Raw genomic sequence first — 12,877 nt, 5'->3', positions numbered from 1 at the left:
GGAAGTCTGCAGGGATTTTGATTGGAATTACATGTACTCCATAATTTAATTTGAGATCTTCCCCAAATTTCAATATTGAAATTTTTTATTGAAATTTTCAACTCATGAATAAAGATATATCTCTTCACTTATTTAGGTCTAGTTTATCACAGCAATATTTTATAGTTTTAAGTGTATAGATCTTTCATTTTTGTCAGATTTATCTCTAAGTATTTTATATTTTTAATGCTATTGGCAATGATATTCTATAATCTTAATTTCCAGTTGTTTGTTGGTAGTATATAGAAATACAATTGTTTTTTATATATTGATCTTGTATTCTGCAACCTTGAACTTACTAGTACTTTTTAAATGTATTTCATTTGGATTTAATAAATAGATGATTGTGTCGTTTGAAAAAAATGACAGTTTTATTTTTTTCCAATCTGGCTGACTTTTATTTCTCTAAATAAATAAATAAATAAATAAATAAATAAATAAATAAAATTTGTACTGTGCTTCATTTTTGATAGTTCTGTTTTAAATGTCAAGTTTACTAATCTTTTCTTCTGTGATATCTAGCCTACCATTAATCCCATTCAGTACATTTTTTATCTTCCAAATTGTAGTTTTCATGTCTAGAAATTCAAATATTTTTTCCCTTTGGATGCTTGTACTTTACTTTCTGAATGCTAAGCATGCAGTTGTAATCATGATTTTAATGTCCTTATCTGCCAAATGTAATATCTGGATCAGTTCTGGGTCATTTTTGATTGATTTTTCCCATCCTTCATTATAAGGAGTTAATAACTATTGGAACTAACCCCTGAGTGACATTTAAAAATTTCTGTTCAACAACTGATTAACAGGCCAAAAATTAAACAGTCCAAATTATAACATAAACCAGAAGAGCCATGAAGAATGTCTTTAAGGAGAAGCATATACATTATGAATTGATTGTTAGGAACCTGGAAGTTAAAGTACACTACTAATGAGAAGAAGGTGATGAATGAGAAGCGACAAGAGCAGCAATGACAGAGAAATACAATTAGAGATTCAGAGAAAACTAAGTGCACATGAGAAAGTCATGTTGTAACAATGAAGTAAATTACACTGTATGGTTTGAGCAATTGATGGAAATGGAAAAGCAGCATTTTCTGAAGCAATGAAGCAAAATCTCAGATATTTCAGGAAGATGAAGAGGACTGACTGACGTTTTGTATTCATGTGTAGTTTCTTTGGGCTTGTCGTAATTACTAGATTTAATAATATTCCTATAATGTGTTTAGTTTTCCCTCTTGAAACTAATTTGTCTTTTTTATAAGCTATTTTTCTTTCAGAGAACCTGTCCCTATTAATTTCCTCCAAAGTTTCTAGCTTTGTTCTTTTTTTAAATAAAAAAATATTTCTGTTCTTGCTGTTTAATATTAGCGGTATCTTCAGTTGCTTAAGAGACATTTGATGAAGTGTTACTTCTTGGAAACTTAAACTCATACCCATTAAGAAACACATATTGAAAAACTCTCACACAACCACTTAACCCTCTTAATGTTTTTTCTTAATATCAAAGAAAACAATTTTTGGATGGAATAGTTCTTGTTTTAAAGAAATTGTTTTCTGAAGTTCAGTGATGCCTACGGTTTCCTTTTAGGTCATTTTTTCTGTCACATTGAAATAAAATTTTATCTCATAGCTTTTATTTAAGAAGAAGAGGTATATATATTAACAACCTTTGTGTTGGGTGAGAAATTTATCATTCTTTTGTTTCTTTCCTGTCTCTTCTCCCACGTCCTAGATTTTATTAATGAAATTGGACATCTTGGGGATGCCTGTGTGGCTCAATTGTTAAGCATCTGCCTTCAACTCAGGTCATGGTCCCAGGGTCCTGGGATCAAGCCCTGGTCAGCAGAAAGCCTGCTTCTCCCTCTCCCACTCCCCCTGCTTCTATTCCTTCTCTCACTGTCTCTCTCTCTGTTTCAAATAAATAAACAAATTAAAAAAAAAAAGAAATTGGACATCTTATATTCAGATTATTTTTGTTATCTTTTAGATTATTTATTATCTTTCTGACTAAAGAATTACATTTGGCATTACTATTACTTAAAAAAACAGTTGAGTAGCAATACTTTTTTATAGTACTATAGGTGGTTTTCCCTGGGAAGCAGACATGGAAATATGGTACAGTTCAGTGTGTCCCTGCTCAATCCTGCTTTCCAGGACCCTTGTTCCTAGAGAGGATTTCCTACATCTTCCCTTTTATGCCTCTCCCCCAGATGCCACCACCATTGCTGTTTCTTGTAGTTGAAATGTTTTCAATTTTGTCCTTCAGCTTTCTGCAATAGTCAATCTGTTACTCATTTGTTTTTATGACTCTTTTTAATTCTCACAATAATGGCTTCCTTGTTTTAAGTCTCCATGAAATCTTTCCTTCTTTTATATTGCTTTCTCTTTATTATTAATGATTTTAGTTTCATAAATAAAATGTTCTTTCTTAAGAATTCTAAAAGAAACAAGAACATTTGGGGGAAATTTCTCCTTCAAAGAAGACATTTTTTCCTCTTCCATTTGAATGACCTTTTTCTTTGTGATTATTTATATATATTTTGGAATTACATTTTAATTTCTTATTGGCTTTTAGCAATATGTATTTGTATTGCATTTTATTAGTTATAGGGTTTATAATACACATCTGTAATTTTTCACTGTCTGTCTACAGTTAATATTAACATGAATAATATTCACTTCATTTTACATGAAATGTAAAAATATTTCAACCATAAAGGTCCATTTATTCCCACCCATATTCTTTGGGCTATGTTTGTTATACATATTTCATCTACATACATTATAAACTCCAACAAGGTAATGCTATTGTTTTTGCTTTAAACAATTTGAAATATTTTAAGGAAATGAGAGGAATAAGTAGTCCTATATATTTACCAGGTATTAACAACTTCTAATGCTCTTCATTCCTTGCTGAAGATTTTCATTTCTATTTGGTTTCATTTTCCTTTAGCCTGAAGAACTTCTTTATACTTTCTGATAGCCCACCTCTACTGCAGATTAATTCTTTCAACGTTCTTTGTCTTTTTTTGAAGGATATTTTTGCTGGATATAGAATCCTGGATTGACTCTCCCCGCCCCTTTCATTACTTTAAAGTGACTGAGTCTCTCTTTATCTTTGATATTCAGCAGTTTGACTATAATACTTCTACCTGTGGTTTTCCTTGTATTTATTCTGCTTAGAATTGAATGTGCCTAAAGTTGAGTTTGTAAATTTACAATTTCCATTAACATTGGGAAACTTTAGGCCATTTTTTTTCAAATATTCTTTATTATCCCTTTTCATACTTTTGTCCTTCAGAGACACTAATTATATATATGTCAGACCTTTTGATATTGTCATATTGGTCTCTGAAAGCTCTGTTTATTTTTTTCTTCCAAATACTTGTTCTTACTTCTTCAGATAGAATAATTTTTATTAACTTATCTTTATTCTTCTTTATTTTGTCATTTCCATTCTGTTGTTAGATCTATGCAGTGATTTTTTAAAAAAGATTTTATTTATTTATTTGACAGACACAGATCACAAGTAGGCAAAGAGGCAGGCAGAGAGAGAGGGAGAAGCAGGCTCCCTACTGAGCAGAGAACCCGATGTGGGGCTCAGTCTCAGGACTCTGAGACCATGAACTGAGCTGAAGGCAAAGACTTTAACCCACTGAGCCATCCAGGCACCCCAATGCAGTGATTTTTTTTAAATATGTCTTAATTTTTCAGTTTTTAAATTTACATGTGGTTTCTTAAATATAGTTTTTATATATCTGGTGAGATTTCCTATCATTTTTTTCATTGCAAGCATGACTTTATTTCACTTATCAAGTGTAGTAATCATAGGTGCTAATCCAAGATTTGGGTCATTTTGTATTGTTTTTCACTTATTTTTCTCTTGAGAATAAGTCACATTTTCCCAGTTCTATGTATATTGAGTAATTTCATCCTTGACATTATGAATGGTAGGTATGGATTCTGCCATATTCATCTACAAATTTATTTTGCTGGAATTGTTTAATTAGGCAAGTGACCTGATTGTACTAAAAAATGCAAATTCTGTCTTTTAGGTGGCAACTGAAATCTTAATTCATTTCTTTTATATTTGGTTGGAGTTTGCACCACACATTTGTGGTTCAGGAATGAACCAGAGCTTTAGACTGAATTTATACATAAAATTAGGGGTACTTCCACTCTGGCTCCTTTTTTTCTGGGATTCATCCCTCAATTTCCAGGGGCTGTGGTTCTCCAATGCTGCTATCTGGTTCTTCAGATCAGACAGTTCATGAATTTCTATTGGAGTTTTAGCTGCTCTGAGTAGTTATTCACTGCAGTTCGCCTTTAAGTTAAATACCATCAAAGGGGGAAATTTGACATGTGCACATTCCATTTTACACTCCTTTAACACTCCTTCAGAATCCGCCTGCTTTTGTTCCTTCTCTGGTGTCTTCAGATAGTTTGCTTTTTGTATTTTGTGCAAAGTTTATAGCTGTCATCTGTAGGAGAATCAGTCTGGTTGGAACTTACTTTGTCATGACCAGAATTGGAACCAAATTCTTTTCTTTTGAATCACAGAATCTTTATAAAGATGGTAATTTTCCTGTGCTTACTCATCTTTAGGAAGTCAATTTATGCTTGACATTTATCAACTTACTGTAGAGCAAGAGTTGGAATGGCTTATTTAAGAGGTTGATGTGGTCAGTTTCTCAACACTAAGTGCAAAATGAAGAAAAAAGTATAAAATGAAAGTTTAATTATTTTGTAAATCTGTGATCTTAGTGTAGAGACGTTGAAGACTTAAGGGAGTGGAGAGGTAGCTGGAGTTAGGAGCAAACTCTACAGGGAATTTTGCCTCTGTGACAAAGGGTTTGCATCTGGTATGGGATAGCCTTAGGAGGATTTCTGATTTTTTGCGTGACAGGGGAACCTATACCAGATACTATGTTAGAATTTAAACCTCACCTACACTCAACTCAGTATATGAATTAACTTTCTGACAACTAGAGTTGCCAGTACTGAGCTTGATCCCACATAAAAAGTGAAATTTTTTTTAATCACTGGAATGATTCAAATGGAAGCTTGATGATCATCCATCTTTTCTTACAATTACCTCTACTTTTATTATGAGGGGTGGTGGGAGAATATGTACTGTGTTCTCCCTGGCACATACTAGGCACTCAATAACTAAAGGTTGTCTAAACAAATATTTATTGCATTCATTATATGAATGAATTAACAGAAAGAGTTCCTCCCCACAGAAATATGGGCTGGCATTTTACATTTTGAAGAGCAAGGATTGAAGAATTAGGGTAAACATTGTCTAATGTCTTTAGAATATTCTGGTGGAAGGGGGCATGAATAAGGTACTAGGACATTTTTTTTAAAAGCAATTATTTGGTTATAATCAGTTATTTGAAACAATCAGCATAATATCTGTTTTAAAATAATTTGAAATTATCCCTGTACGAGAAGCTTGAATTGTGATGGGATGGCTCATGGCATGCTCTCAGAACCTAGAAGCGTTCATATGTTCAACTCTTCATCTTTCTTTTGCTAGTTCTTTATGTTCTTAAAGGAAAAGCTGTCTGTTGGAGTGTTACACAACTTGAACACTCAAACAGGTGTTCCTTGCCTTCTGGTCTAGCCATCAGATAATCATCATAAACAGTACCAAAATGAGTCTTATTTCCTATCAAGAAAGGTTAGAACAGACTTAGTGTTCATAATTAGTCATACTCAGGAAGCAGTGTGCTTTATCTAAAGATGTTGGCACAGTCATACTGACTTTTTAAAAACATTTGTAAGCATAAGGTGATTTGGACACTAGAAACTACCTAGAGGATTTTAATTGCTTTGGGGATTTCATCTAATTCTTACAGTTATTCCAGTCATGGCTATTACTCAGTTCATACTTCCCTCTCTTCCCTGCCCCCACTTCATTAGTTGAACAAAGCAAGATTGCATAATAGTACAACGGAATACCATTCACATAGTAAGTGTTCATTAAATATTTGCATGGAGAAATGAATGGTCTATTTTATTCATCAGGTACTTGAAAACTAAAGTTAAATAACTCTTCCCTCATTTAAAGTTGCACAGGCAGATGTTTATATGCTTTGGTAGGAAAGTAATTGTGCTCTAAAATAATATTAGTTGCCATTTAATGTACACTTTGATATGTGCCAGGCCCCTTCCTAAATAATTTATATGCATAATTTCATTTATGCTTTATAATACTTTATGAGCTAGGCATTGTTATCCTCATTTTAGAGAGAAAGAGACTGAAGTATTAGAGAGATTGGGTAACTGGCTCATGATCACTCTCTCAAGAAGCAGAAGAGCCAGGATTTGAACTCCAGGACACCTGGCTTCAAGTTTGAGCCCTTAACCACTGATTTAGATTGCCATAGGAAAGTAGCCACTATAGCTGAACAACTTTAGAACACTTCAAATCTTGGAATCACTTTAAATCTTGAGGGAAACTGAGATGAAAACAGAATGATCTAATGAAGGCAAATGTGCTTTTGTATAAATTTTACCTATCCCCTAAGTTATTGTAGGCATTATGGTAGTCTCTCTCTTAATTCCTTCCCAGATTATTAGAGCTGAGCATTTATGGAACATATAGTGCTCCAAAAATGGCAACCAAGGGACTAGCTGTTGGAGGAAGCAAATCTGCCTTCTCCCTTACAACCTCTTTCACATTGCAGATCCATCAGGGCCATAGTCCAAGACATCTATACTATTGCCTGTATGGCCTCTGCTGATGGTTAAGTATTTAATTCCATAATTTGTTGAGCAGCTACTGTATACTACTACTATATTTATATATATATATATATTCATATATATATAAATATAGCAGCTACTATATTTATTTTTTCTTAAGTTGTGGTAAAGTAGATATAATATAAAATTTGCCATTTTGATCATTTTTAAATGTACAATTCAATGATCTTAATTACACTCACAATGCCATGCAACCATCACTACTCTCTGTTTCTAAAACCCTTTCATCATCCCATACAGAAACTCTGTATCCCTTGAGCAATAATTCCCCATTCCTCCCTTCCCCCAGTCCCTGGTAACCTTGAATATACTTTCTGTCTCTATGAATTTTCCTATTTTGTACAAAGGTTCCAATTTCTCAACATCTTTACACTAACTTCCCTTTTTAAAGCTTAGCAGGTATGAAATGGTATCTCATTTTAGTTTGGATTTGCAGTTCCCTAATCACTAATGATGTTGAGCATGTTTTTGTGTGCTTATTGGCCATTTGTATATCCTCTTTGGAGAAATACTTAGTCAAATGCTTTTGACCATTTTTTAATGGAGTTATCAATTTTTTGTTGTTGAGCTGTTAAGAGTTACATTAAATATATTTAATCTTCATCACAGTCCTGAAAACTAGGCATTATTACTCCAGCTTCAAAAGGGAGAAAACCAAGAGTAAGAGAGGTTGGGTTTTTGCCTGAGATCCTACGATAAGTGGCAGAGCCAGAATTTGAACCCATGTGTGGTAGGCAGTCTCTAGGATGACTCCCCATGATGTCCTCCTCCTGGTATTCATGCCCTTGTGTAATCCCTTCCCCTTGATTGTGGGTTGATGTTAATGGCTCATTTAGACTGGATAGAATACAGCAGAAGAGATGGGACATCACTTCTGAGATTAGGTTGCAGAAAAGTGTGACTTCCATCTTCTTTTTCATTCCCTTGCTTGTTTGCTCTGAGGGAAACTAATAGTCATGTTGTGAACTATGTGATACAGAGACTTATGTGACAAGGAACTGAGGGAGTCCTCTGCCCAACAGGCAATGAGGAGATGAGGCCTACAGTCCAGAATACTGTGAGGAACTGAATTATGCCAACAACCGTGTGAAGTGGTTAAAAGTGGATCTTCCTTAAGTCAAGCATTCAGATGAGATTGTAGTCTTAGCCAGCACCTTGACTGTAGCCTTGTGAGAGACCTTGAGATACAGGCATCTGGCTAATCTGTGCCCACATTCTTTTTTTTTTTTTTTATATTTTATTTATTTATTTGACAGAAAGAGAGAGAGAGGGGGAGAGAGAGTGCACAAATAGGGGGAGTGGCAGGCAAAGGGAGAAGGAGAGAAGCTCCCTGTGGAGCAGGGAGCCTAATGGAAGGCTTGATCCCAGGACTCTGGGATCATGACCTGAGCCGAGTGCAGACACTTAAGTGACTAAGCCACCCAAGTGCCGCTGTACCCACATTCTTGATCCACAAAAACTATGATATAATAAATATTTGCTCTTTTAAGGTGCTAAATTTTGGAGTAATTACTTATACAGCAACTTAAACAACATACCATGCTTAACGTTCTTTTGGTAAGGACTTGAAATGAATTTAAATGCCAGGCAAAGAGACTTTAAAGAAAATAATGAGGCAAATAACCACTGTGGACCTATTTGGACACAACATCCAGGGCCAGCCTAAAGAAAAGCTAAATTGGGGAGTGGGAGTAGTTGAGCTCTCTGTGGTTGTGAATAGTATATAGAAAATATATTTACATATTGATCTCTAGATGGTTCAGGATCAGCCTACACTCTAGTCTCCCAGGAGCACAGAAGAGTTATCAAATATCTTTCCCTACTTCTCTGGGTTCTCTTTGTTCTACCATTGGGTGGAAGTACTAAGGAGAGGGATAAATGAGTTATAATTTCTTCCTACTTCAGAACTTGTTGGATAGCAAACACAATGTTTATTTACTAGAGTTGTTCAGGCTTTGGAAGGAAAGTCAATCCATCATCTTCATCAACAGCATCGGGAACAACTGTTGTCGGTGATTAGTATTATGAATCTACTGTTCTTGAATGAACTATAGTGGGTTCAAAGAGGCCCTTGAAGTTATAAGCATGATAGTATATGTTTGTGCAAATGTTTGTGCAAAACAAACATTTTTCTGCAGAGAGGGGCCATAAATTTCATAGATTCTCAAAGGGGCATAGGATCCTGAAACAGCGAAGAACCACTACTTAAGTTTCTTTTTTTTTTTTTTTTTTTAATTTTCAGCATAACAGTATTCCTTGTTTCACTACTTGAGTTTCTTATTGGCATGCTTGCTTCTGTCTTGAATCTCAGATCAGGGTGGACCTTTTATTCTGTCTAGAGCTTCCTGTTGTTGTTTTTCAGATCATCAGACTAGAGTTACTGACAGCAACTCATCTTGGCCCAAAGTAGCCACAGTCTCTCAAGATGCTGTGCCTGGGATGGCCAGACAGCCTCCTAATAGGACCTCTGGTCCAGCCAGTGGAGTCTAAATACTTCTCCCTGCTCTAAGTATCCTCAGTGTTGTTGTTTCTCTCTCAAAGTCATTTACTCTTAAACATACCTGATAATTACAAGAAGAGACTCTGGCAAACTTAAATCTGTTGTCTAGTGTCAGAATGATAAGCTACATTGAAGGTAGACAGCCTCTAGTCCATCATCCCTATTATCTTATCACAGTCTCGTTGACACTCTCCAGTGTTGAGGAGTTTCTATGACCAAAAGAAAAAGCCTATTCCATTGTTGGACAACTTTTGTTGGAAATACCTTTTTTTACTTTCAGGTTCTCTGTGTTTTCTGTGACTTATACCCATTGGTGTTTGTTCTCTCCCTAGGACAATCCTAGGGTTGTTCTCTTTCTTTTCCCACATTGGCAACTGTTCTAATAATTGAAGAAAGCTCTCAAGCTACTTTATGAATTTGTTTATGTCATGTTTTTGAGCTCCTCATCTCATCCAATCTGAGAACATCTAATTACCTACAGTTAAGGGAGTATTTTTCTTCTCACTTTATGCTTCTTGAAAAGAATTGCATCTATTAAGTCTACCTTTCTATCAATTTGTTCTGTGACTTGAGAGTGAGGCGCTTTAGATGCTGTAGAAGATGTTGCTAATGTTAAGTTTACACATATGTGTATATGTTTACATATGTTACATTTATGCACGCACATATGTATACCCTTACCAACCAGTGTTAACATCTAATTCCCCCACCCCATAAAAAGAAGCCAGCACTGTGGTAAAGTCTTATTGTATAGTCTTACTCTATCATCTCAATAGAGAGAGTAAAGAACAGAGAACATAATTAATCTGAGGGTATCAGAAGGCAATGTCTATTCTGGGAGTTGATCAGGGTACCTCCAAACTGATTGAAAATAAACTTCTGTCTCTCAGGTCAGTGAAAGCTTGGAATAGATTGTATGATTAAAGAAATAAGGAGTTATGACATTATTTAACAACTGAGTGCTGTGGAGTACTTCAAACCACCATTTATGATTATTTAGTTGTATCTTTGTTTATGGAAGTTCTTGTACTATATCGTCCAGTTGGAGTTTTGACACTACTCCAAGGAGCTTGTCCATTTCAGGCATGTGTTTAAACAGTGATGCTCTTTTTGAGACAGTGTACATTCCGTATTTCTGCAGTTTTCCCCAGCTTATGAAACATTACTTTTTGTTTCCTCCAGTATTCTTATAGCATAGGCAGGGATCATTACCTTCTATTTTACAGATGAAGAAGCAGAGCCTCAAAGAGATCAAGAGACTTTCCAAAAATCATAGACTTGGTGAGTGATGGCAGAGGCGGATGGGAGGGGCTTCTGATGCAGGCTTTAGACTCCAAGTCCTGGATGCCATCTACCATTACACATAGTGGGGCCTAGTGAGCCAAGAATGGAACTTCTGGGCTGCCCTTTTCCAGCTGGTACCAGAGGGGTAGGTTGGAGATACGGAGTATCAAAATTGCTCCTATATTGGCTTTCTGTACGAGAAACAGAATAGCTTTTTAATAATGAAAGTATAATTTACATACAGTGAAATGCACAGACACTATACTGTACAATTTGATCAGTTTTGACAAATGGAGATACTCATGTAACCCACGTACAATGAAGATGTAGAACATTTCCATCACTCCAGAAACATTTGCATCACTTCATATCCTTCTCAATCAATCTCCCCCTCCATTTCCACCAGTCTCTCAATCACATACTCCTGCCAAATAACCTCAGTTCTGATTTCTGTCCCATAGATTTGGAGAAATGGTTTATGACGGTTCCATTTTGGTCACCTGTGGGAAAAGTTGGACGGCAGCAGTGACTGTGTAATTTTTTTTGGTTGCCATGGTCAACCTGGTACCAGGCTACATGTGAGTCACTTGGATAGGTCTGCCAAGTTTATCACTGAACAGAGGCATTGTCTCTGTGACAACAACTCCCTTCTGTATTCACTAGGCAGTGAGTGACATTTAAACAGCTTTGAGACCTTGCCTGAGGCTTTCGTTGGCTCACATATAACATACCACTGGAATCCAGTTAATGTTGAGACAAAAATATTACCCCCATCCCATTCCACCTCTGGGGAGAGTGGGCTATAAGCTCATAGATATCTACTCTGGGGTTTCTCCTCAAGGCACAGACTCTCCCTTGCATACAGGGATGTGAAAATTAGCTATTCCCTAATATCTATTAGCCTTCATCATCATCTTCAATGGCAACCACCACTACTCCCATTTATTAGTGATGATCCAGTCTAGAGTGACATGCATGGGGGGGGGAGCACTCCCTTTTGGGGAGGGAAATAGGTTTGAGAAATTGGACAATAGCCAGAAGGTGGCAGGTAATTGCCTTGACCAGACTTAGGAAGGGCTTCCAAGGAGAGATATCTGGTTTCCCAGGACAGTGTCCCTTACCTCAGAGCCATTTCTAGCCAGGGAAGCTCGTTCTGGGGGTAGGGTCAGTCAGGATGTTCTCTCTCCACCTCAAAACTCTCTTTCTTGCCAGTTCCTTGAGAGGATATTCTTTGCTTCCTTCACCCACACAGCTAGAGGGAGGCCATTTTGTACTCGGAGCAAGATCCAGCTCATGGTTTTCCCATCCTAGTGTGAGCTCATTCTCTGCCCTCATTGGGAGAGGTGCTAGGAGAGGCTCCACAGCACACTGTCCAGCCAAGATGGGGGCAGCAGCAGGAGAGAGCCTTTTATTCTTTTTTTGGGGGGTTCACTATAAGCTCTTCTTGCTCATGCCAGTCAAGTACGGGGGTGGGGACCCGTTCACCTACACATTCCTGGTTATGAAAGAGAGAATGGATCCAGACGGTAACTTGTTTTCATTTGTCATTGCCTATCTTCGTCTCCAACTGGCAAGCTAGAATGGAGTTGGCTCCCAGGCAACAGCAGCAGGGAGTCATAGCCTTTCCACACATGCGTGGAGAAACAAGGCATCGGCAGGTACGGGGCACAATGGCTCCGGTGGGGCACAGGGATTTCATGGCTTTAAAAAATAATTCTAGATTCCTCTTTTCCCCTTGCCAACCAATAGTCAGTTTTCCCAGTCGCTTCTCTACTGGCCCCCCTCTTACTCAAAACTGCACAAATTCAGATAATCCCACTTCATCTAGACAAACACGTAAAAGGAAAAGACAGTCAATCAAGAATCTGCTTGATTAACGTCTCGGGAGAAAGCTAACACGAGTCTTTAGGGATGAAAATAAACGGCTCTGAGCCTGGGCTGTGGTCATAAGGCTGACCTTGTCACTGCCTAAGCGTGGAAGGCAAAGGAGGGAACTGGAGCTCCCACCCCAATGTGATTACAGTTGTACCCGTAACAGGACATGGCGGTGTTTTTTGGCATTCAATTATGTTTGCTATGCGTGCGTGCACACACTCACACACTCACACACACGGAGCTGGAATTGAAATCATCTCAAGTGAGAATTCTTGTGATGCATTTAAGGGCCTGCATTTGACAGGTTGCTACCTAGTTATGGACTAAAATCTCACCAGGCACCCCCATAGCTTATCGCCTGTCATTTCAAAACAAAGACATCCTGCTTCCCCTTTCTGTGTC

This window comes from Enhydra lutris, unplaced genomic scaffold (assembly GCF_002288905.1).
Source record: "Enhydra lutris kenyoni isolate GAN:26980312 unplaced genomic scaffold, ASM228890v2 scaffoldscaffold2, whole genome shotgun sequence".
Taxonomy (NCBI): domain Eukaryota; kingdom Metazoa; phylum Chordata; class Mammalia; order Carnivora; family Mustelidae; genus Enhydra; species Enhydra lutris.
Note: the sequence above shows the minus strand (reverse complement) of the source record.